Source organism: Ictidomys tridecemlineatus, unplaced genomic scaffold (genome assembly GCF_052094955.1).
Source record: "Ictidomys tridecemlineatus isolate mIctTri1 unplaced genomic scaffold, mIctTri1.hap1 Scaffold_88, whole genome shotgun sequence".
In the NCBI taxonomy this organism is placed as follows: Eukaryota; Metazoa; Chordata; class Mammalia; order Rodentia; family Sciuridae; genus Ictidomys; species Ictidomys tridecemlineatus.
In genome coordinates, this window is record NW_027526121.1 from 661529 (window position 1) to 668247 (window position 6719).

General features: G+C 39.8%; 1 pseudogene; it reads right to left on the reverse strand.

Moving 5' to 3' along the window:
* Window positions 1-789: 789 nt before the first annotated feature.
* Window positions 790-4099, reverse strand: LOC144374790 (OTU domain-containing protein 4 pseudogene; annotated as a pseudogene).
* Between the last annotated feature and the right edge of the window lie 2620 nt (window positions 4100-6719).

The following is a 6719-nucleotide window of genomic DNA, read 5'->3' on the forward strand; positions in this document are numbered from 1 at the left end:
TTACTGTCTACCCATTTCCAGTTATTTGATGTTTCTTTCAGATCTTTGTTTTGTTTTATTTTGTCAGGGTTATTATATTGGTCCCATAAATGGATGTAGGCAGTACTTTCTCACAGAAAAGATTACTGCATTTATGTTTACAATAATCACAACTATTCTGTGTTTGGCCTTACTTATTTCCTTCTATGTTTGAAATGGGTCACTGCAGACAGTATCTAGACCTAATTTCTTTGTGGGAAAGTCTTTAAAAATGCATTCAATTTTGGTAATATATCCATTTTTCCACTTTGTACTATTCAGATTTTGTTTTTTCTGTGTTTATATAGACATGTCCATTTCATGTAAACTTCAAATTTGCTGATAAGAATATATGCATATTATCGATTTATGATGTTTCATTTCTATAGATCTCTTTTTATTCTATTATTATTATTTTTCCTTATTTCTCTCATCGATTTTACTTGTTCAAGTAATTACATGTATTTTTTAAATGTTTTATATTAGGCTGTTTATAAAAAATACTTTAACAAACTTATTTTCTAGTTTTTATGGGGGCAGTCACCCGATAAATAAATGAAAACAGATTGTGAATGAAGATAAATGGCAATGCCAAAAATTCACCTGCCCCTGACTCATGTCCAAAATCTCATCCAGAATGGGAATGAGGGTAAAGGGGGAGGGAGGAGATGATTCCAATTTGGGGTTTTATTTTAATGTATTTTTTTAAAGCCTCCAGAAATACTCCACCTAAGAAAGGCCTTCTGTTCTAAAACATCAGAGCAACAACCATCACGTGTGTTGTCCCCTATGGCCATCTCCCATCCCTGATCTCCTCCTATCGCCCCTATATGGACATCCTCTGACATGTCGATGGTACTGATAACCTTCATCCCGGCTTCTGCTCGGCTGCCCTTTCCAGCTCTCCTCACCTCTCACGTGTTGATATCCGCCCCTACCAGAATAGCCCCAATCACATTTGTACTTCCTGCCTCCGTAAGTTTGATTATAGAACTGCTAGGATCTGCCACTTCTGAGAATATTAGACACTTCATTTTCATCTTCTGAACTCTCTTCTTTTGGTCTTTGCACTCTGCTATCCATAGAGTTGGCCCCAGGACTGACCACATCAGCAGCAGTCTTTGGATCTTTTACTTTCTCTGGTTTTTCTTTCAGACTTTGAATGGTCCTCTTAGGCTCAAGTTTAACAGGCACAGTTTCTCTCTCTCTGTTTAGAATCTGAGAAGGAAGATGAGACTTTCCCTCTGCTCCAGGAAATGCAGAAGCCAGGGTCAGATCTGCCTTTCGTGTCTGGGATGACTGCTCTGATCGGCCTTCATGTTTGCTGCTCACGCTTGTTTCAGGGAGAGTGTGTACAACTTCACCCCTGGCTTCTGGAAATTCATTTACTGCTAAGACTGAACCACATTCTTTAGAGAGATCCAGGTTTTCCAGAGGGAGATCCAATTCTCCTTTCTCATCAGAAGGCAGGACAATATTCTGCCTCATTACAGGATTTTCTATGAACCCCTGAAAAGGGTATCCATACCAAACATGAGGAAAGAAAGGAGGTACAATGGGAACTGGGTCTAAGAATGGATTAGGTCCAAAAGACGGTTGTGAATACATGTTCTTGCCACTTAGTGACTCTTCATATTCAGCATGAAGAAGCTGCCCAGTGTTCTCAGATTCAAGATCAGTCTGGTAAGAGAACTGTCCATAACTTTCAGACACCTGAGATGGAGGGATAACCAGAGGTGAAGAAAATGTCAGTGGTCCGATATCTGTCTGAGGCATCTGACCATTAACACTGGCCTCAGTCTGCATAGGAAAGTGTGCATCGGTACAAGTACAATCACTTTCATTCTGAGCAGAAGGAGCTTCTTGGAACCAAGGATTATGAGGATACACAGGTACTGGGACCTTTGTGTACATCCTGCAGGCTGCCAGGTAGGCCTGGTGCAAAGGGTAAAGGTAAGAATGTGGGGCCCACATAGGACAACTATATGCCTTCACTCCAAGATTAAAGAAAAATCTAAGAATGTTCTTATCTTTAGGCAGGTCCTCCCCAGTCTGACACAGTGAATAAGGTGGTGCAATGGCTCGATCTCCCTTTTCATTATAAGGAAACCCAGGATAGAGTGGGTCTTGATAAAGGCTCAGTGTCTGAGGCAAAGGCATCAAGGGCTGGATAACTGCCTGAATTGACACAGGAACTGGAGAGGGTGTTAAATGAGCTTGAGACACAGCAGAATCAGGTCCAGTGGTCAAAGTCTGTGTCACTGATAAAACAGGAATCGGAGCAGGGACACCTGTTGGTCCAAAAGTTGTAGGCTCACTTGTCCAGGCTGGCACAGTGGCTGCTAAAGAAGGCACCGCACGAGTTAGATGTACCTCTGGAGAAACTAAAAGGGGAGCTGGATTCGAAAGAGACACATGTTCTGCTGGCTTTTGTTCTGCAGGAGATGGGCACTCTAATTTCTTTGACTTTGATGGTGATGAAATTCTTGTACATTTTTCATCACTGGTATTCTCCAATGTGCTTGACTCAGGCTTTTTATCCAAGTGAATATGTCCATGGATAGGTTCTTTGTCTTTTCGTTCTTCTATATCCATTCTCCACCTGCTTCCTTTCCTATCATTTACATGCGATGATTTTCTCTGAACACATGGGTTGCTACTCTGAGAAGTGGACTGATTCATTGATGAGCTAGAAAGAGCTGGGAAAGCCTGTTCATCTCTGTTCTGAATCTCATAGAGTAAACGAGACTCCTCTATAGCTTGCTTCTCTCTGCGCTCTTCTTGGGAGAGGCCAAAACAGTGAGATTCTCGACTTGTATGATCAAAATCTTCAACTCTCTCATGATCAGGTTTTCTTATGATCTGTGAGGGTGTCCTGCTAAGACTTTTGTGCTCACTGGAGGATTTCTGAGACTGGGACCCTGAAAAATGACAAGAGAACATAGAAGAATGTTGTCTTACTCCTGAAGGTTGCTGCAGGCGAGGAGGTAGTGCTGATGGGGCTTTTATTGGCTTGCTTGGATTCTTTGGCCCTCTGTAATCCATGTCAGAATGGAAATTTTGTCCGGAAGTGGAAGGTTTTTTCATCTTCTTTCCTGACACTGTGTTCCAGCTTTCTGGGGGAGGTGCTTTGAGGTTCTTCTGTGTAGGTTTTTTTCCCAGTTCTTCAACCAAAATTGATCCATTTTCAGAGTGTATCCCTTGAATGTCTGCATTATAAAACTTTCCATTGTGATCCAACCTAACTTGGCATTTATCTCCAACTTCATATTGTAAACCAGCAGCAATGGAATAATCACGTTTTTGTTGAGCTTGTTTAGACTTTAGCCAAATCTCATACTCGACATTTCTATATACTGCTGGATTAAGTGACTTAAGAACCTTTCTAGATAAAGGCAGGCTAGAAGAGCTCCCATTGTTCTTCAGGTGCTCATCGCCTGACAAAGGTTTAAATCCATGTACATCATTAGCAGTGGTAGTTTTACTCTTGCAACTGTCATCCTCTGAATCGGATATTTCGCTGTTGTTTTCAGTTACTTCAGAGGTACATCAGTCTTAAATACCTTCTCATACAGCAATTCATACAGGAGAGACTGACACATAGCACAACTATCTTTATACTTTATGGGATAGACAATATCATAATGATTTCTATTGAAAAAACATAGTAACACCTTTTCAGGAAAATTATTTTCAGTTACTTGTGAAGGAGAAACATTTGGTTCCCAATAAATTACAAAATCTTTCCTGTACATAAGAGAAAGGGCACTTATTTCCACTTGTCCTACCCATTCCTGTGGATTTTCCAAACGTTTTAAATACTCTCAAATGACCCTTCTATAAACGCTTCAAATTTCTCTCTGTTCTCCCGAAGATAGTGAATACAGGCCATTCTAACTTCAACATGCCGAGACTGAGAGTGCAATACCTGCTCCGCCATGGCCTGGAATAGGCACGACCCGTCCTGGGCTACCAGTTTCCGATACAAGCCCAGTTTTCGCAGATAGACGTCCCTGGGCGTCGCGTGGGGCGCCGTGCCGCCCTGGTCCCCGCCGTCGGGGGCGACGATGGCCGCCTCCATGTTGCCGGTCGCGCTGCAGGCCAGGCGCGCGGGCTAGCCCCACATGGCCGAGCCGCTGGCTGCTCGACACCCCGGCCTGGGGCAGGCGGCGGCTCCGGCTTGGGCTCGGCGAGCTGCGGCAGGCGGCGGCCCGAGGCAGCGGTCCGCGCTCTCCCGGCGCATGGAGGAGCCCTGCCGAGTGCATGGCCGTCCGCACGCGGACGCCTCCCCGGAGGGGCCACGCGCCCGGGGGCACGGCGGGGGGAATGAAGGGACGCCCCGAGAGGGAGCAGTCACTTCCCGACCGCTCACCGCCCCGCTCCGGCGCTGGGCCGAAGGTCGCCGGCCCCACAAGTTTCCTGGTCCCGACGAGAGTGGGGCTAGGAAAGCCCCATTTACATGTATTTTTAATAAAGAAACATTTAATTTTCTCTGTATTATTTTCTTTTGTATTATTAAGTTCATATTATTTTTTATAATATTCTTGTTGAATTTGCTTATCTTTCCTTGAACATTTTGAAAAAATGTTAATTCAATTTTAGCTTTTTCTATTCTCTGATAATACATGGTTTTAAAGCTTCAGGCTCCCTCTAAAACACTGTTTCCATGCATCTCAACTTTTGATATTATTGTATTCTAATATAGTATATACCTGTTTTTTTAAGTTCCATTGTGATCTCTGCCTTAAAACATAAAAAGATCTTTTGCTTTTAATGTTTAGCTTAACTTCACTCTGTACTCACAAAATTTTTTAATTTTATTCCTTAGAAATCTGTTAAGATTCCTTTGAAGTGCCAGTCATTCAATTTAAATGTACAGTGTGTGAGTGAAAAGACTAAGTATGTGAGGGAGACCAATAGAGTGAAGAAAGAGCCTCAAGAGCAAGAGTGGAGGGGAGGGCATTGGAAGTCCTGGGGCATAAAATCTACAAGATCATCCTATGTCCATGCATGGATATACCACAATGGACCTCACTTTTATATATAATATAATGTACTAGTGAAAATAATTAATAACAATATTAATAATTGATCTGTACTGTAGAGCAAGTGTATCATGGGGAGAGAGGAGGAGAGGGAAAGGAAAAGTATTAAAAAATGAGATTGATCAAATTATGTGCATGTTCAAATAAAGCATAATAAATACAAATATTGTGTAAAGCTATAATGAACCTAAAAACGTCATAATGGATTCTAAAAATAGGTATTCTATAGATTTAGAATACAATCATAAACGTTATTAGGTCAAATTTTATGTTCAAGTTGCCTGATTTTGCAATATCTTGATTTTGATACTATTTTGCTACTCATACCTTACTACAAAATATATGCTAGAATCTTCTAATCTGAGAGCAAACTCGATTTTCTCCCTGTAGATAATCAATGTTTTATATGGGTATTTAGGCTAAAATATAGTTGCATAAAATTATGTTTTGTTTTACTTCATCAGTACATCAAGCACCTCATAACATTTTTATCTTTACTAATTATTTTATCTCAAATCTACCTTGTTTGATGTCACTATCTTTACAACCTTCTTTTGATTAGCTTTTATCTGTGTATATCTATTCTTTTGATTAGAATGCCAAAGAGGATACAGCTAGGTTTTTGTTTCTATCTTGTTAGATTATTTGTGTCTTTTAACTGAAAAGATTACTGCCTTTATGTTTACAATAATCACAACTATTTGGAATGTTTAATTGATGATATTTCTACTCCATTCATACTCCTTTTGTCATATGTGGCTTACACTTTTCTCTTTAATTTTTAAATCATTATAGTTGTATCTATTATTTAGAGAGCTATGTACTTTTTTAATACCCTTTCAGGTGCTACCCTGGTAATTTTAACATATAGACTGGACCCACAAAGTCAATCTTTTCCTACACATCTAACTTTATTTTTTCTTCATTTCTTTGTATTGGTGCATTATAGTTGTACACATTGCTGGGATTTGTTGTTATATACGCATACATGCACATAATCTAAAAATACAATTTGGCCAATTTTCATTCTCCAGCATTTCCCTCCTATTTCTGTGCCTCTTACCTCTTGGTCGCTTGCCTCTACTGGTCTCCCTTTGAATTTTAAGAAATCTACCCCCACCTTTGTTTATCTTTTTCTTCTCTTGCTTCTGCATATGACAGAAAACAACAGGACACTTAACCTTCTGATTTTGACTTATTTTTGCTTAACTTGATGGTCTCTAGTTCCATCCTTCTTATTCTTAAATGACAGAAATGCATTATAAAATTTATTTAAATGTATCCCCCTTTCCTGACATATACATCAATGCTGTAGATTTCACCAATTTATTTGCATATATATATTTTTTTTCCTAAGACCTATTATAAGCATTTTCTGTAGGTTAAATAATTCAGTACTAAATTTTCCCATTTTTGTCCATCTTAAGTATCTATTTTTCCATCACATTGGAACAATATTTTGTTTCATATAGAGTTCAATGATGTATGTTTTTACTGCCAGCGTTATAAAGCTATCTCTTAATTTTTCAGCTTGGACATCTGCTAAAAATCTAACCTCTGTTCTTTGAAAGGAGGTAGGCTGCATTTCATATTTTTCTTCAATATGATACATTTTCACTTCATTTTGCCTAAGTAGCTATGTAGATAATATCATGC